We start from the raw sequence: 15,000 nt of genomic DNA, 5'->3' as shown, positions 1-15,000 counted from the left end.
AATCATAGCACCATAGCTTACGAACTTATAAATCATCTGTTCCAGCTCCTGATTTTATATTACCGTTCTTTTTTCTATCCTCGCTTTTACTGGCCAAGTAGCCTGTGGATTTTCTTTTTCATATTTGTAATTTTGTCGTTAATCAAAACCATCTTTTCCCTTAGCTTCTTCATTGCGGCATCACATTCATCTCAATTTTAATAGGATTTTGATTTTACATTCTGTAAACATGTGTAATGCTGATAATACTCTATCAAAAAATGAATCTCTTCTTTCCATTCCATGGCAATACAGTAAAATAGTGCACTGGATGGCAGCTGAGTCGTCAGCAGAGTAGTCAGCTTCAGCCATCAAGCTTGGCTTGGTGAGTTGGTGGTACTATACGGCGTGTCGTGATGAGCAGTCCAGTAGGTAGGCCTACTGTAACAAGACATTAGGAGGAGTTGGTGATGAATCTTACGCGTGCAGCCGTGCGGTGATGCCAAGTGTAAACTCACGTTTTAGACAGCGTCAGCAACGCGACGTTTTTAGTGCTCGCTTTTAGATATATATGGGACCAGTTCATTGTAAATTGTAGAAAATCTTATATCCCTAGTGACTGCATGACAGTGGATGAGCAACTCGTTCCTTTCAGGGGAAGGTGCAGGTTCATCTAGTATATCCCAGCTAAGCCGTCAAAATATGGAATAATTTTTGGGTTTGTGAAACCAGAATTTATTTTGGGTTTGATGGAATTATTTACACTGGACGACAGCCTGGGGAAGATGTTTGTAAAAACCTTGGCACAAAAATTGTATTACAGCTGCGCAGTCAGTTTAGAAATACATGTCGTAACAACCACTGACAACTTTTTCACTACTGTACCACTAGCAGAGGCCCTTTTGGAAAAAAATTGTCATTGGTTGGTACACTACGCCAGAACAAGCCCGATATTCCTAACATCATGAAAAGTGCAAAGAATCGTGAAGTTTACAGTAGTGAATCTGGTTTCAAGAATGATGTCATAATGGTCAGCTACATACCAAAGAAAAAACCAACTCAGAAATATGTAATACTGCTTTAGCACTATGCATCATGGTAAAGAGATTGACAAGGATAGCAAGAAACAAAAACCATCTATCATTACCTTCTACAATGAAACAAAATGTGGGGTTGATGTGATGGACCAAATGGTACAAACTTATTCATGCAAAAGGAAAACAAGATGGCCAATGGTTCTTTGGTACAATATGATAGACGTTGCCTGTCTAGATGCTTATATAATTTTTATTTCACAACATTCAGACTTCCACCCAAACAAGTCACACAAACGTCGACTTTTTATAAAAAGAACTAGTGAAAGAGTTAGTTATTCCACATATGTCAGAACGACTGAAATCAGTCCCAAATCTTCCAAAAGGTAACAACTTGCAATAAATGCCAAAGCCATATCTGCAGAGAGCACAACTACATTGTATGTTCTAAATTTCAAGTCTAGAGTGTAGTAGGCAGCGCCGTAAAAACTTTATGTCCTCTAGTGTAGCGTTTCATAGAACTCTGATATCACTGTAAAGTGTTAAGTTCAGTATATTAATTATCAATTTACATCTTTCATTGAATAAAATAATGTTTTTTCTAGAAAAATGTCGTAACAATACGAATGCTTATCAAGATATCATTTCAAATATAAATTTATCCATTTTTTTCATCTTTTCAGTGGAATTGTTTTTCAAAAAGAACATTTTATGTACTGAATTTGGACAAGAATTTAATCAGTTTTGTCTTAAATATGTACTTCATATGATAAATATTCAGGAATAAAGCAAGTATGTAGTTTAAATCGTTTTAGTTATTACCAATATGAAAAGTCTGTACGAAGGGTCTGAGAGACCCATCTTCTGCATTGGTGTCATAGCAAGTGATGTCTGTATCCAAGGGTTAAACCAAAAGCACTATGGGTATTCCTCTTGGCCATGTAAGCTACTCACTCCTTCACAGTGATCTCTTTCCCTTACAAGTGCACATTGTAAGAATACCCACTGTAATGTTGTGGAATAAAGGTATTATTTATTATTATATTATTATTATTATTATTATTATTATTATTATTATTTATTATTATTATTATTATTATTATTATTATTAATTTATTATTATTAATAATAATAATCATAATTAATAAGAAGAAGAAGAAGAAGAAGAAGAAGACGAAGAAAGAAGAAGAAGAGGAAAGAAAATAATAAGAAGAATAATAAGAATAAGAAGAAGCCTCGCTCCGTGCGCTGCTGGAGATATGCACGAAGAAGGCCCCTTTCTCCACCCACCGTGGCCAGATGTTCCGCCAAAAGGACGGCGTGGCGATGGCTCCCCACTGGGGGTCCTCTTCGCTAACTTTTATATGGGCACCGTGGAGGAACGGGTCTTCGCCAGGATGCAGCAACCCCGCAGATATGGACGTTATATTGACGACATCTTTGTGCAAGTCGACGCCGAGGATGAGGTAGAAGCCCTCCGTCAAGCATTTCAGCAGTGTAGTGTGCTGAATTACACAGTCGAACGCAGCTCCGACGATCGGCTCCCCTTCCTCGACGTCCTTGTAAGCAAGACGGAAGACGGTCTCCGTACTTCAGTCTACACAAAGAAAACCAATTTAGGACTTTGCCTCAACGGAGACAGCGAGTGCCCCGCCAGATTCAAAAGCACCACCGTCAGGGCCTTCGTCAGGAGGGCCCTCTCCCACTGCTCGACCTGGCAGGACACTCACCAGGACCGCGCCTCCCAAGTACTTGTAAATAACGGGTACTCAAATAAATTAATCAGCAAGGAAGTCCGCACAGCCCTGGAGAAATGGTACGGTAGTGAGAGCCCGCAGCCCCGCCCCCAGGATAATATCAAGCTGTACTACAAAGCCTTCATGAGTTCCCATTACCGTGAAGAAGAGGACGCCATTAAGAAAATTATTTCTGATAATGTATCCCCGACTGACGACACCAAGAATATCGACTTAATCATATATTACCAGAATCGGAGGACGAGAACCCCTGAAGCAGACGCATGTAGTGTACCAGTATACATACCCAGTCCGCGAATGCAGCGGCGCCTACGTAGGTATGACTACCATGCGACTGTCGAAGAGACTCTCGTGCCACGCCCAAGAGGGGGCTATAAGAATCACGCCCGCACCAAACATCACGAGGCCCATTCCCGAGATGTCATCATAAAGAACACGAAGATCATCGGGAAGGCCCCTGATGCCCGTCGGTTGCGCCTGCTGGAGGCGCTCCTCATCCAGCAAATAAAACCTACACTGAATACGACGCAGGAAGAATTTCTCCTCCCTACGAGTATGAGAAGACCTGCCACCAACAATGACACCACCGATCATGACAACTCTATGGATGACAACGCCCCCGAACGAGGTACTCCTGCAGCCGATGGAAATCAAAGTAGCCGTGACGTCCCACAGCGTAGCGCAACGCCCATCAATGTTACAGCGCCGCTTAGGAGGTCCAGGCGGCTGCAGGATATGCTGCAACGCAACCATCGGCTCGAAGAAAGCGGCTTGAGACCTGGCTCAGGCAGCCAATGAAAACAGACTCACCGCCACCAGCCAATAGGAGACAAGCATGGGCAGACCCCCTGCTGTCAACCACAGATATAAGGAGGACGGACACCGCACCAAGATCAGTCCACCCTCAGCTTCCCAGCCCGAGGATGTCTGGCAGCTCCAGACGAAAGCTCGCTTTAAGAAAGAGAGAGAGAGAGAGAGAGAGAGAGAAAATCGTTAATGACTTTGATGACTATGATATCATAGTTTATATATACACCTATTTTGACCCTGTATTTTACCATGACCTCTATAGGCGCTCTACTAGCCTGTTTAAGTAGCACTGAAAAAGCCGCTATTCGCAGAATAGAGAAGAATCTCTACAAGTGTAATGCTGCTGAAGTAGCCATTACTTTTAATAAAATAATAATAATAATAATAATAATAATAATAATAATAATAAATAATAATTATCATTATGATTATTATTATATTATTGTTATTATTATTATTATTATTATTATTACCATTATTACTATTATTACTATTATTATTATTATTATTATTATTATTATTATTATTATTATTATTATTATTAATAAAGACGAACTGAGAGACGATGCCACAGAAGACGACAGGGATGATGAGGTACAAACAACGACACACGGAGAAACACCGACGAAGTAACGGAGAGGACGGAATGGGTAGAAAAGATGAGACAATGGATGGAGCCAGATACAGAGAGAACAATGATCCCCTCCATGAAAGCCTACAACACCAAGAAATTAAGAGAGAAAACAAGTGAGGTCAATGAAATAATGGGCATAAGACACACCACCAGTATCACAGAAACAAATAACTTGGCATATGCAGGAACTAGATTAGTAGCAGAACTGATGAGGATTCGAACACCAACACCACCAGCACAACCAACCAAACAGAAACCAAAACAGCAACCTCCTTGGAAAAGGCGCCTGGAAAAGCAAATCATGATGATGAGATCTGACTTGAGTAAACTGAAAGAGATGGCAGAAAAAAGGCTAAGAAGCAAGAAAACAAGGGAGGAACTCAACGAGAAATACAAAGTACAAGAGAGGGGACTAAACAACACAATAGAAGATGTAAAACAGAGGTTTAAGGCCAAAGCACATAAGATCCAACGGTACATGAATAGGAATAAGGGATACCAACAGAACAAACTATTTGGAACCAACCAGAAAAGACTATACAGCCAACTAAGAGGGGAAGACAACCACCAAGAAATTCCTGAAGCCGAACCAAGTAAGAGACTCTGGGAAAACATATGGAGCAATCCGGTATCACACAACAAACATGCAACATGGCTCCAGGAAGTCAAGGCAGAAGAAACAGGGAGAATAAAACAAAGATTCACAGAGATCACGACAGACACAGTCAGACACCAACTAAAGAAAATGCCAAACTGGAAAGCCCCAGGTCCCGATGAAGTCCATGGATACTGGCTCAAAAGCTTCAAGGCCCTACACCCACGAATAGCAGAACAACTCCAGCATTGTATCTCAAATCACCATGCACCCAAATGGATGACCACAGGAAGAACATCCTTAGTACAAAAAGACAAGAGTAAGGGAAATATAGCCAGTAACTACAGGCCTATCACCTGCCTACCAATAATGTGGAAGTTACTAACAGGTATCATCAGTGAAAGGCTATACAATTACCTAGAGGAGACAAACACCATCCCCCACCAACAGAAAGGCTACAGAAGGAAGTGTAGGGGCACAAAAGACCAGCTCCTGATAGACAAAATGGTAATGAAGAACAGTAGGAGAAGGAAAACCAACCTAAGCATGGCATGGATAGACTATAAGAAAATCTTCGACATGATACCACACACATAGCTAATAGAATGCCTGAAAATATATGGGGCAGAGGAAAATACCATCAGCTTCCTCAAAAATACAATGTGCAACTGGAATACAATACTTACAAGCTCTGGAATAAGACTAGCAGAGGTTAATATCAGGAGAGGGATCTTCCAGGGCGACTCACTGTCCCCACTACTCTTCGTAGTAGCCATGATTCCATGACAAAAGTACTACAGAAGATGGATGCCGGGTACCAACTCAAGAAAAGAGGCAACAGAATCAACCATCTGATGTTCATGGACGACATCAAGCTGTATGGTAAGAGCATCAAGGAAATAGATACCCTAATCCAGACTGTAAGGATTGTATCTGGGGACATCAGGATGGAGTTTGGAATAGAAAAATGTGCCTTAGTCAACATACAAAAAGGCAAAGTAACGAGAACTGAAGTGATAAAGCTACCAGATGGGAGCAACATCAAACTTATAGATGAGACAGGATACAAATACCTGGGAATAATGGAAGGAGGGGATATAAAACACCAAGAGATGAAGGACACGATCAGGAAAGAATATATGCAGAGACTCAAGGCGATACTCAAGTCAAAACTCAACTCCGGAAATATGATAAAAGCCATAAACACATGGGCAGTGCCAGTAATCAGATACAACACAGGAATAGTGGAATGGACGAAGGCAGAACTCCGCAGCATAGATCAGAAAACCAGGAAACATATGACAATACACAAAGCACTACATCCAAGAGCAAATACGGACAGACTATACATAACACGAAAGGAAGGAGGGAGAGGACTACTAAGTATAGAGGACTGCGTCAACATCGAGAACAGAGCACTGGGGCAATATCTGAAAACAAGTGAAGACGAATGGCTAAAGAGTGCATGGGAAGAAGGACTAATAAAAGTAGACAAAGACCCAGAAATATACAGAAACAGGACAATGACAGACAGAACAGAGGACTGGCACAACAAACCAATGCACGGACAATACATGAGACAGACTAAAGAACTAGCCAGTTATGACACATGGCAATGGCTACAGCGGGGAGAGCTAAAGAAGGAAACTGAAGGAATGATAACAGCGGCACAAGATCAGGCCCTAAGAACTAGATATGTTCAAAGAATGATAAACGGAAATAACATCTCTCCCATATGTAGGAAGTGCAATACGAAAAATGAAACCATAAACCACATAGCAAGTGAATGCCCGGCACTTGCACAGAACCAGTACAAAAAGAGGCATGATTCAGTGGCAAAAGCCCTCCACTGGAGCCTGTGCAAGAAACATCAGCTACCTTGCAGTAATAAGTGGTACGAGCACCAACCTGAGGGAGTGATAGAAAACGATCAGGCAAAGATCCTCTGGGACTATGGTATCAGAACAGATAGGGTGATACGTGCAAATAGACCAGACGTGATGTTGATTGACAAAGTCAAGAAGAAAGTATCACTCATTGATGTCGCAATACCATGGGACACCAGAGTTGAAGAGAAAGAGAGGGAAAAAAAATGGATAAGTATCAAGATCTGAAAATAGAAATAAGAAGGATATGGGATATGCCAGTGGAAATCGTACCCATAATCATAGGAGCACTAGGCACAATCCCAAGATCCCTGAAAAGGAATCTAGAAAAACTAGACGCTGAAGTAGCTCCAGGACTCATGCAGAAGTGTGTGATCCTAGAAACGGCCCACATAGTAAGAAAAGTGATGGACTCCTAAGGAGGCAGGATGCAACCCGGAACCTCACACTATAGATACCACCCAGTCGTATTGGAGAACTGTGATAGAGCAAATAAAAAAAAAAAAAAAAAAAAAAAAAAAAAAAAAAAAAAAATAATAATAATAATAATAATAATAATAATAATAATAACAAAGTATTCTCGAATTCATTTGCCAAGTCAGATTCTGAGCTGAGGTTTCTCAGGTAATCTAAGCGGCAGCCATGATCACAGGACCTGCACAGGATGACAGACTGCTTCTCAATGTGCACACCACGCCTATGCTGCCCTGTGCTGACCTGCCCTGCCCTGCCCTACCCTGAGTCTGCCCTGCTCTGCCCTGCCCTGTGTCTCAATGTGCGCCGGCCTAAGCTAGACAGCGTCAGCAACGCGACGATTTTAGTGCTCGCGTATCCAGACCCTTATTGGTGGCAGGAGTTGACTTGAACTTGTAATCAAAATGGAAACGTTTCACTAATAATGAGGGAATGCATAATATTCAGAGGGAGTGTATATTACACAGAATGTACACTGGGTGAATGTATATGTATAAAAACGACTGGGGAGTGATAATTCAGGGGAGTGCATTCGCTGTCTCATATTTTGTCTGTAACTTAGAAAATTAGCAATATGTTTATATTTCTCCAGTTAACTCACGTTTTACAAAGATAGGGAAGTTTTGGTCATACCATAGTATTCGATATTAATTTTGCAACTAAATAATTTCCTCCCGAAGTCAATAAGATAAAACACAAAGGAATTACAATGTGTAAAAGTGAAGAGAGAAGCATTTAATTCTGTATACCTCTTTTTACTTATCATCTGATTTTGCATCATTCATGTGATTAAGATAAAATAAAACTTGTTTTTTCATACAATAAATTCATTCTGAATCCACTGGTGCTTTCAGATTTCAGATGCGTGTGATATGTAAAGGGAAAAGGAAGAATGTCTTGTTATGTAGCATTCGTACTCATCTCAAGTTAACAGTAGCACCAAGAGACACTGATCTGCAAAACACCGTTGTGTTTGACCTCTCAGTGAGAGCTTTGAGGAGCCATTGACAGTTGCCAACTAGCAATATGGGAAGTTTGCAGTTTCGACAATATTTACCGCACATAGTTTAACTTTGTGATGAAATTGTGAACCCCAATTTTATCACAAAATTAAACTATGTAAATTTAACAAAATACATGAACTGAAAGGTAGACTCGTGCCAACGGACTACTTACAAAAGGAAATCAACTTGAAAATAATTCACAGCGAGGTCCCAAATGCACAATAGGCCAAGACAAGCAATTTTCAAAAAACCGTGAAAAAATATCCAGTGACTTCAGCCTCCAGGGTCCCGTCAGTCTCTAAAAGTTTCACACAAAAAACCCAATTCGCCAATTGATTTCTCCAATATCAATATTCACATGAACTACAATATTTCATATGTCCAAAATAGCCTTCACGGTTTAAATCTATGGGGGGAATTATATCGCATTTCAAAGTGTAACGATTGCAGCTATCACTATATTTACATCAGTAAATTGTTGCTTCGACCGGTTTGCGTGACGTCACAAAATCACATGCGCAAATGAGCCCCAAACTCGTCGCTAGAGTGGGACTACCATTGTCATTACTATATTGTGATTTACCGTATTATGTCATTACATTTTATGTAAATAAATTCACAGAATTCCCGTTATGACTGTCGATCATTTTCACTCTAATATCATATATCTGAGTATGTCTGGAAATATCTAATAAGAACAAAATTAATCAGCAGATGCATCTGGTATCGTTGGCGATCTAGGCGGGGCCCGGCCACGGGAAAATCAGACTTCACACTCTTCAACTCAATCTAGGTTTTAATAAGATTGGTCAGCATATTGTTTCTAATAATCTTATTTTCAAACGAAAAAGATATCAGTGGCATATTTGAGTGATATGAAATAATGATCTCGGTGGAGTAATAAACAACAAAGAACTAAGAAAGATTGTTTTCCTTTCAGGTAGTGTCAAGTAAGAGTGCAACATAACGAGACATATTCTTCATTTTCTCTTCACACATCACGCGCATCTGAAATCTGAAACCACAGGCGTATTCAGGGTGAATTTATTGTATGAAAACGCAAGTTTTATTTTATTCCGATGGTAAATGAAAACAGATATAGAGAATTAAATGCTTCTCTCTTCACGTTTGCTTGTAATTTCTTTGTTTTATCTTATTGATTTCAGGAAAAAGTTATTTATTTGTACAATTAATACCGAATCCTATAGCATGACCAAAACTTCCCTATCTTGTGAAAAACGTGAGATAAATGAAGAAATATAAACATATTGCTAGTTTCCTAAGCTAGTTTCCTAATCAAAATAATAATTACAAACTTTAAACACAAGGCACCAGGAATAAGTTGAATTAACAAGGTCATAATTCAAAATTTACCAGATATTGCACTTGAAAAATTGAGAGAAATATACAATTGGGCTCTCTCAATGGGATATTTTCCAATTATATTCAAGAATGCAATAATGATTTTGATACCCAAACCAGGAAAAGATACGTGCCAGGTAGAGAATTTTAGACCAATATCACTACTAGAAATACCTGGCAAAATATTTGAAAAAATAATAAACAACAGACTAGTGTTGTTCCTAGAAGGTAATCAGCTACACAATAAAAATCAATATGGATTTAGAAAAGGAAGAGGAAGCCAGATTGCAATAGCAACAATATATGAGAGCATTGCACTGTCACAAAGAAGTAGATACCTATGCAACCTAGTATGCAGAGATATAACAAAGGCATTTGACAAAGTATGGATACAAGGACTTCAATACAAAAATATTACATCTCAACCTTCCAGGCATTTTTGAGAAAATACCATGCAACTTCATCAAAGATCGAACAGCAGCAATCAAGTCACTAAATTACATAGGGAATCCATTCCCGTTACTAAGTGGAGTCCCTCAAGGGGTGGATCTGTGCTCAGTCCAACATTATTCATATGATATACATCATATGACTCCACCACCAGAGTACTGTACTGATGTCTGCTTTGCAGATGATATAACTCAAATAGTCATACACCCAGAAAAAACGTTTTTTTTTTTTTTTTTTTTTTTTTTTTTTTTTTTTTCTTTTTTTTTTTTTTATCATGTTTCTTTTTCTTTTCTTTCTTTTTTTGTATTGGTCATTTTTTTTTTTTTTTGTTTTTTTTTTTTTTTTTCTTTTTTTTTTCTTTTTTTTTTTTTTTAACTAGGAGAAGGGACCCAAATTTGAAAAGACAAGTAGCACAAAAAACAATGAACCAAATTGAAAGAATAAATCAATTTGAAAAGAAGTGGAAGATAAAGACAAATAAATCCAAATTCCAACTAGTATCGGTATCTGCATACAAAACCTGCACAAATATTGTCAGACCAACAACCAATGAACTTTTACTAAAAGTACAAGAATACTAGGAATGCAATTCGGACAAAGGGGAATATCAAGACATGTGAGAGAAAGGCTAAGGATAGCAAGAACACAAAATACAAAGCTGAAAAGGTTTAGGAATATGAACATCTATCAAAATATCCATTTCTATACAAAAGCCTAATCAGACCAATAATGGAATATCCACCAATACCCACGTGCTTAGCATCGACCTTCCAATATAAGTGCATTGCAAAAATTCCAAAATAAGATTCTAAGGTCTGCAGTGAGAAACAATCAAGAAGATGACGATCTGAATATAGAACAATACATAAAAAAATACAAAATAGAACCAATTAATCAGAGATTATACAGACTGGCAACCAATATATGGAGTAAACTAGTTCAATACAATAGTGAATTAGTAGAAGAATCAGAAGCAGAAGAGAGAAACCTTGACCCAAAACAACACAGACCACAGATAGGTGGATAAAAGTATCTTCATATATTCATCGCGATGAACCTCGACCATTATACTATTAATTAAGAAATGTCTTGTGAAAAAGTAATTTGTAGAATTTAATATGTAGATATGATGCAAAATCATTATGATAATTAAAATTAAGTTTAGAGTTAGAAAATTGGAACTTTATTAAATATGATTATATTATGTAATAAAATTCAAAATATGTAATCTGTACAATTCACCATGTCATATAATGTATAATCATTATTGTATTATGTTAATATTAGCTAGAAAATTGTACCCTTACCCAAATATAATCGTGGATAAACCACACTTTACCTTACTCTTACTAATACTTAACTTTCTAAACCATTCCCTACCAAGGTTAGCTAGCTAACTACCCTCACTCTTCTTTCACTCATCTTACCTATCAGCTAAAAAAAAAAAAAAAAAAAAAAAAAAAATAAAAAAAAAAAAAAAAAAAAAAAAGCAACAGACGAAATTATGAGACACAGCGAGTCGCCTGCCTCCCGAAACCAGCCAATCAGCAACCACCAAACAAACATCAAGTAGCCATAGGGCTCACGCAAGAATCTACTCCAAGTGGACCAGCTATAAGAACAATAAGTCACATGCCTTAGGAATAATTCATAACGTTTCTTTGATATGAAAATGGAAGAATGGCTACTAGGGAGTATGCACAAGAAACTGAATAAGTAACTAATGAAGTAATTAAGTCGTTCAACAGTAACTTAAGAAGCGTTTTGAAAATTGATGAAGACTGTTACTTAGTTTTCCACTAATTCTCCATCGTTAGCAGGGTCCATTTAGTGCCGGACTACACCCGTTTTATAGCTTTTCCCTTACCTCCATCCGCTTTCTTTCTTCAGTTTTACCGTCCAGCCTCTCTGACTATTACTTCTCTTTGGAATTTGGGATTTGTTTTCTCCTAGTTCCAACCTTTAGATCCTTATACTTCATATGCTTTACTTTATAACTCTCATCTTGCTATCCAGTCAACCAAACTCCCCCTCTTCACTACCAGAGAATGACCCAAACTCACCATCTTTGGTATCTGATGGTCTCCCAAACCACTCTTGTAAACTCCCCTCTTCACTATCTATGTCCTTCCCAGGTCTCCCAAATCCCCATCTTCACTATCATTGGCTCCCCAAACTTCCCCATCTTCTATCTGGTGGTCTCCCAAATTCCCCCTTCTTCACTATCCCTGTTGGTCTCCAAACTTCTCCCTCCTTCAGTTATCTGATGGTCCTTCCCAAACTTCTCCTCCTTCACATCTATGGTCTCCCAACTTCTCCTGCCTCACTACTGAATGGTTCTCCCCGCCTTTCTCCTCCTCACTATCTGATTGTCTCCCAAACTTCCTCCTCCTCACTAATCTGATGGTCTCCCAAACTTCTCCTCTTCACTATCTGATGGTCTCCCAAACTTCTCCTCCTCACTATCTGATGGTCTCCCAAACTTCTCCTCCTCACTATCTGATGGTCTCCCAAACTTCCCTCCTCCACTATCTGATGGTCTCCCAAACTTCTTCCTTCCACTATCTGATGTCTCCCAAACTTCTCCTCCTTCACTCTCTGTGGTCCCCCAAACTTCCCTCCTTCCTTATCTGTCGTCCTCCCAACTTCTCCTCTTCATTCTGATGGTCTCCCAACTTCTCCTCCTTCACATCTGAATTGTCCTCCCCAAACCTTCTCCTCCTTCACTATCTGATGTCTCCCAAACTTCTCCTCCCTTCCTATCTATGGTCCTCCCAAACTTCTCCTCTTCACTATTCTGATGGTCTCCCAAATTCTTCCTCTCTTCACTACTGATGGTCTCCCAAACTTCTCCTCTTCCCTATCTGAGGCTCTCCAACTTCTCCTCTTCACTATCTGATGGTCTCCCAACTTCTCCTCCTTCAACTATCTGTCGTTCCCCAAACTTCTCCTCCTTCACTATCTGAATTCGCTCCTCACTATCTCCTCCCTTCCACTATCTGATGGTCTCCCAAACTTCTCCTCGTCAGCTATCTGGATGGTCTCCCAAACTTTCCCTCCTCCTCAAAACTTATTAATTGATGGTCTCCCAAACTCCCCCATCTTCACTGTTCTTGATGGTCTCCCAAACTTCCCATCTCAAACTTGTCTGATGGGTCTCCCAAAGAACTTCTCCTCTCACTATATAAATTTGTCTCCAAAACTCCCCCATCTTCAAAACTTGTCTGATGTCGCCAAAACTTCTTCCCTCTCGCTCCCAAAACTATATTATGGGTCCCTCCCAAACTCTCTCTTCCCACTATCGATGGTCTCCCCAAACTTCCCCGTCTCCCTTGTTGAAATTGGTCTCCCCCAAACTTCTCTCTTCACTGTCTGAATAAAGTCTCCCAAACTCCCCATCTTCACGTCTGGAAAAATTGGTCTCCCAAACTTCCCCCGTCTCTCCATTATAGTGGAAAATGGTCTCCCAAACTTCCCCCTCCTTCTTCAAACTTTATTCTGATGGTCTCCCAAACTTGCTCCTTCTTCCACTAAATTCTGATGGTCTCCCAAACTTCTCCTCTTCACTATCTGCTTTCGTCTCCCAAACTTCCCCTCCTTCCTCAAAACTTATATGATGGGGTCTCCCAAACTCCCCATCTCCCTGTCTGATGGTCTCCCAAACTTCTCCTCCTTCACTATGTCTGATGGTTTCCCTCCAACTTCTACCTCCCTCAACTAACTTAGATGGTCTCCCAAACTTTCCCCTCCTCACTTTAATCTGATGGTCTCCCAAAACTTCTCACCTCTTGCACTATTGATCGTCTCCCAAACTTCTCCTCTTCCTATCTGATGGTCTCCCAAACTTCTCCTCCTCACTATCTGATTAGCGTCTCCCAAACTTTCTCCCCTCACTATCTGATCGTCTCCCAAACTTCTCCTCTCATATTGATGGTTCCAAACTTCTCTCTTCCACTATGTGATGGTCCTGCCAAACTCCTTCTTACAATTGATGGTTCCCCAAAACTCCCATCTTATATCTGGATGGTTCCAACTTCTCTCTTCAATATCTGATGGTTTCCCAAATCCCCTCTTCATATCTGATGGTCTCCAAACTTCCTCTCTTGCACTATCTGATGGTCTCCATCCCTCTCTTCATTTCTGATGTCTTCCCAACTCCTCTTCTATCTGATGTCTCCCAAACTTCCTCTCTTCACTATCTGATTTGTCTCCCAAATCCTTTTCAATTTCTGATGGTCTCCCCACTTTTTCCCCCCTCTCCCTCCAAACTTATCTGATGGTCTCCAAATCCCTTCTTCAAATTGATGGTTTCCAAAGCTCCCATTTCCTATTGATTGGTCCCAACTGCCTTCCTTCACAATTCTGATGGTCTGCCAAACTCCCCTTCTTTCACACTGATGTCTTCCAACTCCCATGTTCACTATTCTGATGGTTCCCAAAGCTCCCCATCTTCATAATCTGATGGTCTCGCCAAACTCTCTTTCATATCTGATGGTCTCCAAACTGTCGCTCTCTTCAATATCTGATAGGTCTCCCAAACTCCGCCATGCTTCATATCTGATGGTTCAAATCTCATCTATTCATTTTCTGATGGTCTCCATTCCTCTTCACTATTGATGGTCTCTCCAAATTCCTCTCTTCATATCTGATGGTCTCAATCCCCATCTTCCTTTGATGGTCTCCAAACTCCTCATCTTCACTTTTGATGGTCTCCCAATTCCTCTTCTATATATCTGAATGGTTCCCAACTTTCTCTCTTAATTCTGATGTCTCCCAAATCCCCATCTTCAAACTATTATGATGGTCTCGCACACTTCCTCTCTTCAAAAATAAATGTGGTCTCCAAACTCCCATTTACAATCTGAATGGTTCCCAAACTCCCTCTTCACAATCTGATTGGTCTCCCAAACTCCCATCTTCACTATCTGTGGTCTTCAAGTACTTCTCTTTACAATCTGATGGTTCCAAATCCCATCTTCAACAATCTATGGTCTCCGAACTCCATTCACTATTGA

This window comes from Macrobrachium nipponense, chromosome 13 (assembly GCF_015104395.2).
Source record: "Macrobrachium nipponense isolate FS-2020 chromosome 13, ASM1510439v2, whole genome shotgun sequence".
Lineage (NCBI taxonomy): Eukaryota > Metazoa > Arthropoda > Malacostraca > Decapoda > Palaemonidae > Macrobrachium > Macrobrachium nipponense.
The sequence above is the reverse complement of the archived record's forward strand: the minus strand, read 5'-3'. Positions refer to the sequence as shown.